Below are 13,118 nucleotides of genomic sequence, written 5' to 3' on the forward strand. Positions count from 1 at the left end.
AGAACTCCCAAAGCCCAACACAGAGGAAAGAAACCAGGTGTAGACACAGGGGTGTGTAGGGAAGGTGACAGGGTATAGACAGGGGAGTGTAGGGAAGGTGACAGGTGTAGACACAGGGGTATGAGGAAGGCGTGCCCTGAGTGGACACAGGTGAGAGAGGAAGATGAGGTGTTGGTGTAAAGGCCCTGGTGAGACCCTGGATTTCCTTGGTGTGATTCCCCGTGGTCTGAATTGGGGGGTCAGAGAGCAGCACCACTTGCTCCTCCAGTGTTTGCTGCACAGCAGGGCCACCGACTGCATGTTGATTCAGTGACAATTTAAATATACATAAAAAAGGAGTAGAAACCATGACCCCCAGTGCACGTGTCTGGAAATCCAGAGGATGTCAAAGGGCTACGGCTGTACCCAGCTTCACATTTGTTTGCTATTTAGTCCAAGTCCTACAGAATATCCTTGTTACACCTCCAGCCATACATGGGGGAAAGATAATTGACTCCTCCTAAAACAGGTAACAGGCAAGAATTGTCCTGAGCTCATTTTCTTTAGTCCTTCCTCCCTCCCTCCCTCCCTCCCTTCCCTTCCTCCCTCCCTCCCTTCCCTTCCTCCCTTCCTCCCTCCCTTCCTCCCTCCCTTCCTCCCTCCCTTCCTCCCTCCCTTCCTCCCTCCCTTCCTCCCTCCCTCCCTTCCTCCCTTCCTCCCTCCCTTCCTCCCTCCCTTCCTCCCTCCCTTCCTCCCTTCCTCCCTTCCTTCCTCCCTTCCTCCCTTCCTCCCTTCCTCCCTTCCTCCCTTCCTCCCTTCCTTCCTTCCTTCCTTCCTTCCTTCCTTCCTTCCTTCCTTCCTTCCTTCCTTCCTTCCTTCCTTCTCTCTCTCTCTCTCTCGCCCTCCCTCCCTTCCTTCCTTTTCTTAAAAAATAAAATACAGTGTTGAGGTTATTCCTCCCCCCCCCCCCATAAAACCTTTGGGCAGTTCAATGCTGGGTTATGACTTAATGATCAGAAAAACACTGAAGTATTTGAACAGCTTTGGTGGGGGTACCTGATCTTGAAAGAACCCAGGAAAATATTGTCTTCCCTTTTTTATGTATTTTCTTAGATGCACTTCCTTATTGAGGAGGAATAAATTAAGGCATTTTGTGAGGATTTTGCCCTCTCTTGAGCAGGTTTATTTTCAGTGACATTGATCAGCCCCTTGTGAATTATTCTGGACTAAACTCCCATTTATCTCTCCATGAGCAGGAGTGTGTGTGTGTGTGTGTGTGTGTGTGTGTGTGTGTGTGTTAGCCAAATGTCCAGTCAGGGACTGATTTTAAGGAGGGACATTTAGTATATACAAGTCAGCATCCATGTGACACAGGGTAATACCTATTTTGCGTTTTGTGGTTTTAACAGATTTACAATCAATTGTGCATCTTACTCCTTGTTCGAGGAGCGGCCCTCATGAATCTGACACACCCACTTCATGTGTCTCCGTCCCCACTTAGTAGTTATTAAGATCAGTTCCTTGAAATCCACATGGTCATTCACAGTCTCTGGGTCAGCATGAGTTTTGGTTCTGTGCTTCCTGTTCAGTTCACTTTCCCACTCATCTGCCCCATCCATCCCCACTGGGCGTAAATAAAAGGACACTGCTTCTGATTTTATGGCTAAAGTAATTAATTACCAGTCATTCGAGAAGGGGGAAAGTGGAAAGATAGAGGTTCTGGAATATTGGGGGGTACAATCCCCGCACCCCCCTCCTCTAGGCCCCTGTGAAGATGGACTTTCACAGGCGTCCTTCTGGGCTGAAAAGAGACATGCAGCTGCATTGACAGGTGCAAGTGTCCGTGGAGAGGACACCTGACTGGAAGCAGCCTCTTAGGGTGAACAATGGAGAGTCTTAGGCTGAAGGACCTGGGGGAACTGCCTGAGACAGTCAGGGGTCTGATGGGAGGGTTACCTCACAGGCAAAACTCCCTCGTTGTGGCTCTGAGTGGTCCCTCGCCAGCGGCCAGCGCCTGCGCACCAGCCCAAGGACCTGGCTGCTATTGACAGGGAGACCAGCCAGGCAGCCTTCCCGTGTGGGTGACAGCTCGCTGGAGAAAGTGACCATTTCGCACACCTGGAAATCCATGCCTGGTCCTGTGATAATCAGTCTAAAATTTTATTCCCAGTAAGACTATCCAGACAAGAATCCTACGCAAGATGGAAGAGAAGGAATGAACATGAAGAGGGGGCGCCTGGCCGCAGAGGAAGCGCAGCCCCCAGGGCAGGGGGAGTGAGGGATCTGCCAGCGAGTCACCTTGGAGAAATTGAAGGAGGCATGGCATCTATACGACAAGAAGAGTGTCCCTTAGGAAAGGAGAAAACTGAGGACAAGAGAGATGTCTTGAGCAATAAAAATAGATTGCAAAAATCAGGGGGAAAAGGGCAGTTTAGTTGTCAGATAAATTTAAGAAATTTCTAACAACACAGAGTAAAAATAAGGAAGGAAAGGTAAAAAAATGGAAGATTTATTCAGAATATCGAGAATTCCACAAAAATGTGTATGAAGGAAGAAATTTATCAAAGAAACCGTAGAAGGGAAAAATGCACAAATAAGCAGCTAAACTAATCAGGGTGGGTAAATGGCTCATCCCTGATTTATGAACAGAAAGTGAGGATGGGCCATCTGAACTTGATAGTGTAAGAAATAAAGTTTAAGAATTTATCTAAAAGTACAAATATCACACATAAACAATGAAAAGCACAAAATTTTAACAGTGTGAGTCAGCAGATAGCATTTAGAATTGAAAATCCAGAAATGGCCGAAACCGGTTTGGCTCAGTGGATAGAGCGTCGGCCTGCGGACTGAAAGGTCCCAGGTTCGATTCTGGTCAAGGGCATGTACCTGGGTTGCGGGGCACATCCCCAGTAGGGGGTGTGCAGGAGGCAGCTGATTGATGTTTCTCTCTCATCGATGTTTCTAGCTCTCTATCTCTCTCCCTTCCTCTCTGTAAAAAAATCAATAAAATATATTTATAAAAAAAAAAAAAAGAAAAAAAGAAAAAAAAAAAAGAAAATCCAGAAATGCAGAACCAATATAGTATTTACGGTCACGAGAACAAAAGTTGAAAATTACTAGAGGTGCCTGCCTCTGAGGAGCAAAGGGAAATGAGGAGTAGGGGGATAATATTGTTTTTCATTCATAGTCTCTCCTGCTTGAATTTTTACCACATGACTGCATTATTTTAATAAAAATAATTGTTCGTAAGTGTACTTTTTTGCTATCATATTTGTCATAATGTCTATAAATTGGTCTGAAGCTCATAAACAAAATGGATGTTACATGAACTAATTGATACGAGTGAATTAGTATCTCACCAAAAAATTCAGGGGCAATTGTATTATTTTATTTAAAAATAAATGTAATTTTGTAGCATTGTTTTATATATACACTGAGTGGTCAGATTATTATGACCACCTGATGTTTGTAGGCAAATTAGCTATAATTTCACACTGAAGTTGCTAGAGGGCCAGACCATTATAAATAGGGAAGCAGGTTGTTTACCATGACAGTAGAAGTGATTTTTTTTCTGAAGATATGGGTAAACAATGCAATTTAACAGCCTTTGAAGGTGATATATATGAGGCCTGGTGCATGAAATTCGTGCACAGGAGGGGGGGGGGTCCTCTCAGCCCAGCCTACACCCTCTCCAATCTGGATTCCTCTCACAATCCAGGACTGTGGGCTCCTAACTGGCCCCCCTGCCAGCCTGATCACCCCTAATCTCCTCTGCCTGATGATCTGATCGCCCCCAACTGCCCCCCTCCCAACCTGGTCACCCCAAAATGCCCCCCCACCGGCCTGGTTGTTCCTAACTGCCCCCCCTGCCAGCATGGTCGCTCCGTATTGCCCACCCTGCTGGCCTGGTTGCCCCTCATTGCTACCCCCTGCTGGCCTGGTTGCCCCCAACTGCCACCTCTGCTGGCCTGGTCGCCCCTCACTGCCCCACCCTGCTGGCCTGGTCACCCCACACAGCCTGCTGTTCAGTCGTTTGGTCATCCCTCACTAACCCCCCTGCCGGCTTGGTCACCCCATGCAGTCTGCTCCTCAGTTGTTTAGTTGTCCCTCACTAACCCCCCTGCCGGCCTGGTCACCCCACTCAGCCTGTTCGGTTGTCCGTTTGGTTGTTTCAGATGTGATGGCCCCTGGCTCTTTATATATATAGATATAATAAGACACATTGCTCCATCTCAGAGAGTCTTAGGAATTTGCTTGAATAACTGAACTAGAGTTAAGATTAAATGGCAAATCAACTTTAAGTAAATAAATGTTTCTATTAGTAATTTTGCCCATTTCCCTCTAATATCTTTTTAATCAACATGTTTATTAAATCTTCTCTTTATAATAGGAAAGTAAATTTCAGCAATTTATTCTTCAATATTCATAAATTACTAATTAGTGACGCTTACCTTGTAAAATCTCACTTTCATGTAATAAATTTAGTTCATATAGATAAATTGCCTGCACACAAAGCAGTGCATTCACTGGCACTTTTAAGTACCATTTTCCCACAAGTCTTTGTAAGACATCACTGTTTTCCAAGGGAAGTCTTTGCGTTTCCTCAAAAAGTGGAAAAATATTGAACAATCACAGCTCCAGAGCTGAGAAATATTAAAAACTACTTACCGAATCATACTGACGTATGCTTTTGGGGTTGGGAATATATTGCACAATAAAGAGGAAACATTGCTTGGTATCTTTCCTTGCCTTCCTCCCCCCTTTCTTTTTCGCATTCATGGGTCAGACCAAGCTCATTTAAGATATGTTATCCTGGAATCTGTGGCAGAAAAATCCATGACACTCCAAAATTAAAAACTTGCCAAGATTTTGTTTCTGTGATCCTGCAACTCTGTGCATATAACTCTTTCACACTTTTTACATTGGATTTAAACTTTTCTTTATGACCCCTTCCCAACTGGGATGCAAAACCTGCGCAGGCAGGTGGTTCATTTACTAGTATTTTGTTTTCTGTGGTTTTCCCAGAACCTAGGATGGGCTCTGGTGCTGGTGAACACTCTGTGAGTAATCCTAATATATAAAAGCCCAGGGTTGTAATGACTGATCACAACCGAAGGCTGACCAACCAGGAAGTCCTTCAGTCAGCTCTGGGTTGCCGTGGCGACCCAGCACTGACTGCCCCACTGCAGCCTGGTGACCCAGCACTGACTGCCCAGGAGGCTGAGACCCAGAGAGAGAGGCAGGGTCTGATCTGCAGCCTCAGTGGCAGCTGTTGATCAGTACTTGCCTCTCTCTTTTTCTCCCTGTTTCTTTTCAGGCTTTGCCAGCAGCTGGGCCTTTCTTTCTCTCACGGCCTCTGTGGGCTGCTGTTCAGCCCCACCTCTCTGATTAGGCCCGGAGATGCTGACTGGCATAGGAACTGACCAAATAGAACCAAATGTGGGTGCCATGAAGAACCAATGGCTGTCTAGGAGGTGGAGCTTTTGATGCTGACTGGCATAGAAACCAACCAATCAAAACTAAATTGGCCAGGAAAGGAGAGCAGTTGGGGGCAAGATCAGGCCTGCAGGGGACAGCAGTTGGGGGCAACCAGGCTGGCAGGGGAGGGTAGTTAGGGGTGATCAGGCAGGCAGGCAGGCAGGCAGGCAGAGGCAGTTAGGGGCAACCAGGTTGGCAGGGGAGGGCAGTTAAGGGTGATCAGGCTGGCAGGCAGAGGCAGTTAGGGGCAATCAGGCAGTCAGGCAGGTGAGCAGTTAGGAGCCAGCAGTCCCAGATTGTGAGAGGGATGTCCAACTTCCAGGGATCAGGCTTAAACCGGAAGTTGGACATCCCCAAGGGGTCCCCAATTGGAGAGGGTGTAAGCTGGGCTGAGGGAACGCCCCTGCTTCGTGCATGAATTGCATGCACCGGGTCTCTAGTTCACAAATAAAAGAGTATGACTACTGTTAATAGCACTTGTGTGGTACATATTACTGGCTGGAATCTTTCTAAGTGCTTGTATACATGAACACATTTGACTTTGAAATGACTTTCCTAGTAAGTGCTATTGTGCTTCCTTGTCCGAGAGACTGACTGGCCTGAGGTCACATCACTAGTCGCCGTGGAGCTGGGATTGAAACCTAGGCAGTTGCTTTTTTGCCTCTACCACCTCTCATTGTTTCCTATGTCTTGAGGTGGGGCTGTGCCTTTTCTTGCACCCCTGATGCATGCAGAATGGTGTCCACTATGTAGATGCATTTGATTAATGTCTGCTGGTCTGGACAGAAGGGCCAGATCCACAGTGTGGTCCTGACAGAGGGGACTATGTCATGTGCAGATGCCCTCAAATGTGTGGAAGGAGGGCGAGTGTTGCAGCTCAGAAGATGTGTGCCACCAAATATAAAGGTGTTCTCAATGAAACAGAATCACCTTTGACTTAGAACATGATCCTGATAAGGTGATTTTACCTTTCAAGCATTTAATATACTTTATCCCATTCACCAAATTGTCCTGGAAGAGGCGTTTTTATTTCTCTTTTAAAAGATGCCAAACACATTTTGAGTTTATTTTTGTGTATGGTGTAAGTTGGTGGTCTAGTTTAATTTTTTTGCATGTATCTGTCCAATTTTCCCAACACCATTTATTGAAGAGATTGTCATGATTCCATTGTATGCTCTTGCCTCCTTTGTCAAATATTAATTGAGCATAATGGCTTGGGTCAATTTCTGGATTCCCTGTTCTGTTCCTTTGATCTATATGTTTGTTCTTGTGCCAGTACCAGGCAGTCTTGAGAACCGTGGCTTTGTAATATACCTTGATATCTGGTATTGTGATCCCTCTAACTTTGTTCATCTTTCTCAGGATTGCTGTGGCTATTCGCGGTCTTTTCTTATTTCATATAAACTCAAAATGGATAAAAGATTTAAACATAAGACTTTGGAAAGCCATAAAAATCTTAGAAGAATCCATAGGCAGCAAAATATCAGACATATCTTGTAGCAATGTCTTTACTGACACATCTCCTAGGACAATGGAAACTAAGGAAACAATAAACAAATGGGACGACATCAAAATAGAAAGCATTTGTATCACAAAAGAAACCATCAACAAAACAACAAGAGAGCCCACTGCATGTGAGAACATATTTGCCAATGTTACATCTGATAAGGGTTTAATCTCCAAAATTTACAGGGACCTCGTACAACTTAACAAAAGGAAGAAATAACAATTCAATAAAAAAATAGGCAAAGGACCTAAATAGATACTTTTTGAAAGTGGACACACAGAAGGTCAAGAGACATGAAAACATGTTCAAAGTCACTAGTCATCCAAGAGATACAAATCAAAACAACAATGAGGTACCATCTCACACTTGTCAGAATGGCTATCATCAATAAATCAACAAACGACAAGTGCTGGTGAGGATGCAGAGAAAAAGGAACCCTCGTGCACTGCTGGTGGGAATGCAGACTGGTGGAGTCACTGTGGAGAACAGTATGGCGTTTCCTCAAAAAATTAAAAATGGAACTCCCATTTGCCCCAGTAATCCCACTTCTAGGAATATATCCCAAGAAATCAGAAACACCAATTAGAAAGAATATATGCACTCTTATGTTCATAGCAGCACAATTTATAATTGCTAAGATTTGGAAACAGCCTAAGTGCCCATCAGCATATGAGTTGATTAAAAAATGATGGTACATCTACACAATGGAATACTACGCTACTGTAAAAAAGAAGGAACTCTTATCATTTGCAACAGCTTGGATGGACCTGGAGAGCATTATGGTAAGTGAAATAAGCCAGTTGGAGAAAGATAAATATCACATGGTCTCACTAGTTTGTGAAGTATAATGAACAACATAAACTGATGAACACAAATACTACACTTGATCTAAGCCAAAAGGCCGAGAAGCGATGATGATGAACAAAAATAGAGAGACAGAGAAGCATCAAACAGACCATCAAACCTCAGAGGGAAGGCAAGGGAGGATAGATGTGGGGGTAAGAGATCAGCCAAAGGACTTGTATGCATGCATATAAGCATAACCAATGGACACAGACAGTAGGGGTGTGAGGGCATGTGTTGGGGGGTGGGAGTGGGTGGACAGAGGTCAGTGGAGAAAAAGGAGACACATGTAATACTTTCAACAACAAAGAATTTAAATAAAAAATAAATAAAAGATGTCCCAAACAGAAAGGATAAGTGACATATCCTCTGGCTGAAATGAAGATGGTGTCCTGAGTTCAATGTGTCTGTTCCTGTGTCCTTGCATGGGGATGGCACTGGGGTGAGAACAATGGAAATGTACCAATAGCCTGGTTTTAAATAGATTTTAATACAAATATATTTGGACATCAGGTAGATGGTCCTTTTTGGTCTTAGACTTCTCCTACACATGCAGTGTGTATGTGTGAAACTCAACTCAGCTAATTCTTTTTACAATAACCATTCTGTAGCATTTTGTTACCAATTTACGCCAAACTTTGGGAACAAAAACATTTGAATTCAAATAACTAGCTGGTTAGTTATCATGAATAGGTCCGTAATGTTCTCACTAGTACTGACTGCTTAAATTCAACCACCATTTTCTCCCACCTGGGGTTATAAAAGCAGCCATGACCGTGATTTGGTTCTGTCATTTGTGCCTGAGGATGGACATCCATCTGTGAGCATTGTGAGAGGAGGGTGTCCTGGCAGGAAGGGGTGCATTTAATTCTTCTGTGATAGGGTTCCCGGACGGTCTGCACCCCAGAGGGAGGGGCTAATAATTCTCAGGTGAAGTGGATTCTCTGGACCGGGCTGAGCACAGAGAAAATGCACTGGGGGAGGGAAAGGCAGAGCGGGAAGAAATGGAAGCCTTACCCACCAGCCTGCAGTGACCTATCGGGTGGCCGGGCCTGGCCTTGCATTCCAGCTTTTACTGGTTCCTCCAGCACCGCACATTCTTCCTGCCAACGAGATGTGGGGAAATGCCCAATAGCAAAGGGACTGGCCACTTCTTAGTTTACTTTTTACGGAAATTGAGAGAAGCCTGTGCAGAGATGGCTGTAAGGAGGTGTAGTTACACAACCACTGGCACTAAAGGTTTGCTGGCCACACACTTTGTCACTGATCCCTCTGTGTCTAGTTTTGTTTTCCTTTTCACGTCTTCAGATGGAAGGGAGAATCCTTTGTTTCCTAAGACCAGGAAAGTGCTAATTTCCTCTCCTTGAGATGAAAATCTCACAGCAAAAACATGAGGCATTACCTTTGGTCATGACAATCCCTGCCAGTGCTCTGTGGCGGGCGTGCACGGACGTCAGGCCCACGGTCAGCTCACGAAACTTTTGCGTGACCATCTGGGACACAGAGTCGGCGAATTCCTGCAAGACAGAAGCACCAGGCTGCTTTGACACTGAGTGGTTCATGCTCACGTCATTCCCTCCTTCTCAAAGCCACGTCTCCATGTGCGGAGTCTGGAGGTCACCCTGTCACACGGCGCTCCTCCACCACACGCACTGAACCATGACCCCCTGGCCTTGGGAAAGGTTCTAATACTCTACTGGATCAACGTGGGCCCTGGTTCTGAGGAATTAACCCCCAGCTTGGCCCCTGGGTAGGAGCCTGCCTGTGCCTGAGCAGAACCCTTGCAGGGAAATGTGTCTGTGTTTGCGTCTTCCCTTGCCCTGCCTCTCAGAGGAGCAAGCTCAGCTGTGTCCTGAGGGGAGCCTGAGGGACCTGCATACATGGGACAATTGGTTCCCACTTTCTGCTTAGTTTGGCAGAGCCAGTTTCTAAATACCCACTCATCTCAGGGACTTTCCTGGCTGAACTGCTCTCTACAGCTCACTCATGACCTTCTCTCTTCATGTTTCTGCACACGTAAACACACACACATGCACATACATGTGCACACACACCGATGCACACACTGACGCACGTACACAGAGATACACACATACACATACACACATATGCACACACAAGCACAATATATATCTGCACATACGCACAAAAATACTATTCAGACCATACATACACACAGCACACACATGCCTGTACACATGCACACACACATAAAGACAAATACACACACACACATACAGCAACTTGATATAATCCCTAAAGTGACCTCGCATGCCTGCTAAAGCAGCACATGTGAAATAACATGGCTGGTGTTGCTCAGAGCCACCTCCCTTCCCCTGGTCCCCCATCCATGGCTGACAAGTTGTTCTGCACATGGCCCATGGCTACTTTTTGTGGGAGGCAGCTGGGTGGCAGTGACCTTCATAGGCCTTGGACTCAGAGAAACCTGGTGTGAGTCAGCTTGCGCCTGGTCTTCTCATTTGTAAGGTAATCCCCTTAATTTCCATCTGGCGGTGCTTTTGTTAGGATTAAGTGGGTGGATGGCTCTTAAACGCTTAGCACGGGGCCTCTGGCGGGGAGCGCTCAGAAACAAAGCTGGCTATTCTTCTTCTTCCGTCATTATTATTACTGTCCCATCACCACTATTATTTCCCCGTCACTGCCGCCAAATCACACGCAGCCAAATCACAATAGCCAGTTCTCCAGAAGGTGGGCAAACAGGTCATTTTTTGTTGGAGTGGGTTTTCACCGTCTCACCAGGTATGTTTGGCTATTTCGTTCCAGATAAGAACAGGTCTCAGGTAAGTACACTGCGAAGGATAAATAGTTAAAAAAAAACCCATGTTCGTGTGAAAATAGGCCTGCCTCCTGGAAACCAGAAACCTGCCATGGAAACAGCTAGAGGCTTCTTAGCTCTTGCTTCTCAGATAGAAAGCAGGGGAGTTGGGCCAGCGCCCCTCTTCCCAGTACCTGTGGGGCTTGGGGCCTTGGCCTGTGCTGCTGTGGCTGCTCCGGAAACCCATAGGTGACACATGCCATGCAAATTTGGCTTCCCTTTGGGCTGTGAGCTCCTGGCATGGCTGGCTGGAGATGGGGGCCGACTGTGGGCCTGCTGTGCGTGGGATGTGTGTCCTGGGGGTTCTCCCTGGCTCAGCTCTGAGGGAGCCCAGGCTGCTTGGAGAGATGCCTCACCTCGGGGTGGGAGTCACAGAGTCATAGAGTTTTAGAGATAAACCCTGGAGGCTGTCCGGTCCCTTTGTGACCTGGAAACTGGGGTCCATACAGGGCTGCACATGTCCCTGGCACCTGTGTGTGAGTGTCCTGGGGCTTCTGGGACAAATGACCATAAACTGTGGAGCTGGAGCTCTAGGGGAGGGTCCTTCCTGCTTCTTCCAGCCTCTGGGGGCTCCAGCAATCCTTTGACTTGTGGCTGCATCCCTCCCTTCTCTGCCTCCGTCTTCACGTGGCTTCTGTCTCTGTTTCTACTGTGCTGTCTCTTCTCAGGACACTGTCACTGGGCATGACACCAGTGGTCATAGTCACTGCCACTGCTTGAATGCGCACCAGGTGTGGACATGGGTGGGAGGGGTCACGGTGCCCTTCGAGCCCTCAGCACGAGAGGTTGGTCTTATCCTCCCTGTTGTAACGATGGGCCCTGACCAAACAATAAGTCGTCCTTCAGGTTGGGAGGCCAGTGTGGAGGGGAGGGGGGCCTCTGACCGAGGTGGGGCTGGAGTAGCCAGGGAGCCCAGGATCTGAGAGCCAGGTGGCCTGCATTTGGAGCAGGGCCTCTGAGCTCTGTTCTCAAAGGACTGGTAGCAAGACCCAGCACCTGCACCCTTGCAGCCGCACCGTGGGGAAGAGGGTCCCTGCCGGGGTGGGGGCTGAGGGCACCATCCAGAAAGGCCTCGTGGATGCTGACATCTGAGATGACCTTGAAAGGAAAGCGGGACTCACGGGTTTCCTTCCACAGCTGAGTGTTTCTCAGGCCACAGGCTGAGCGGTGTCTCCTCCCTGGCGGGCTCCGTGGCACACCACTGACTGGGGTCATCCGCCACTGTCCTGCTGGCATGAACACAGGGGCCCAAATGACAGGGCTCCTTCCCTGGTGGGGCAGCCGCCACATCCAGAGTCAGTTCTAGCGGCTTCCTATGGCTTCACCTCATTTAGGCGCCTCAGGGGCAGAGCTGGTGTCCTTTGTGTCTTCCATCCACCTCAAAGTGCTGGACTCCCCCCCCCCCCCCCATGTGCTGTGGGAACAAGAAACTGCTCTCAAGGTGCCTTCAAGTGTCCTTTTCCTTCTGTGTAAAAGGAGACTTCTGAATGTTCCAGAAGTGATGAGACTGCCAATAGGAGCAGCTTGTCACTTTGTGTAGGCCCCTCAGAACAGGATGCTCCAAAACACTAAGTAATAACAGAAAGCACACAAAAGCCCCCTTTCATTTGGAAACCCAGAAAGCACCCTCTTCACTTAGATGCAAAATAGCCTCAGGGGCCAGCAGTCCCCGTTTCCTCCGGACAAGGAAGCCACTGCTGCAGTTTCTCAAGGATGGCCCCGGGACACGCAGGCTGGTGAAAGGGGAAACATTCCAGGGGAAAACAGGTTATTTTTTCTGATACTGACACTGTTGATCTGCTCAGATGCCATAGCAAAGCACCAGAGACTGGCTGGTTTACAGACATTTATTTCTCACAGCTTTGGGGCCTAGAGGTCCAGGCCATGGCCTCACCCGGGGGCCTCTTCATCTGACTGTGAGCTCCATGGCCCCCTGGTCAGGGTGAGTGGAGAGAGCCGCCCAGCTCTGGAGCCTCCTCCTATGGGCTGCACCCTCATGATCGATCTAACTTAGTCACTTCCTTAGAGGCTCATCTCCACATATAGCCACTCTTGGGCTTCAACATGGATTTGGGGGACACAAGCATTCAGCTCATAAGGCACAGGAAACACAACGTCACACGGACAAACATCCTTTCTGATGATGGTGCTATACACTAAGTGCTAAGTGCACCCCTTCCTCTCTCGGCTTCCTCCCCCCTCCCCTCAAGCCCTCACTTCTCTCTTCTCTCACCCAGGCTGGATGCAGGGAAATAGGCTTAACATAAATGTTCAGGACCCCTGAGAAAAGAATAGAGGCCCATGTAGAAGCCACCACCTGAGACCTCGGGAATGGGCCTCCACACCGAGGGGCCGGGGCTGTGAGTTCCCCACCTGCTGATGATTGCGTGGGATTATAAGTCACTGATTTTTCAGGTTGTAGGTTACAGCAACGGCATTATTTACTCTGAGTAATAGAGAAGGAGAGGAATCTAT

General features: G+C 47.5%; 1 pseudogene; it reads right to left on the reverse strand.

Annotated features, from left to right (window-relative positions):
- Positions 1 to 7,741: 7,741 nt before the first annotated feature.
- LOC132223138 (U2 spliceosomal RNA) lies at positions 7,742 to 7,877 on the reverse strand (annotated as a pseudogene).
- Between the last annotated feature and the right edge of the window lie 5,241 nt (positions 7,878 to 13,118).

This window comes from Myotis daubentonii, chromosome 1 (genome assembly GCF_963259705.1).
Source record: "Myotis daubentonii chromosome 1, mMyoDau2.1, whole genome shotgun sequence".
Classification (NCBI taxonomy): domain Eukaryota; kingdom Metazoa; phylum Chordata; class Mammalia; order Chiroptera; family Vespertilionidae; genus Myotis; species Myotis daubentonii.